Raw genomic sequence first — 214 nt, forward strand, 5'->3', positions numbered from 1 at the left:
TTTCTGATTGATAAGTCTCTCTCCCTTTTTCTCTCTATCTTCTCCTCTGGGGGCGAGGGGGGTGAAGTGCTGGGGTTAAACACCCAGCTCTGAATGGGAGCTGGCCTATGGATGATGTCCACAACCAGGAACCTCCTGACTGGTTTTCGACGAGGGTCTGGGCAGCCCTGGGTGGGACATGATGAGGAGATTACCACCAGGTTTCCACACCTTC

The sequence above is a fragment of the Merops nubicus genome, unplaced genomic scaffold (genome assembly GCF_000691845.1).
Source record: "Merops nubicus isolate BGI_N331 unplaced genomic scaffold, ASM69184v1 scaffold20408, whole genome shotgun sequence".
Classification (NCBI taxonomy): Eukaryota; Metazoa; Chordata; class Aves; order Coraciiformes; family Meropidae; genus Merops; species Merops nubicus.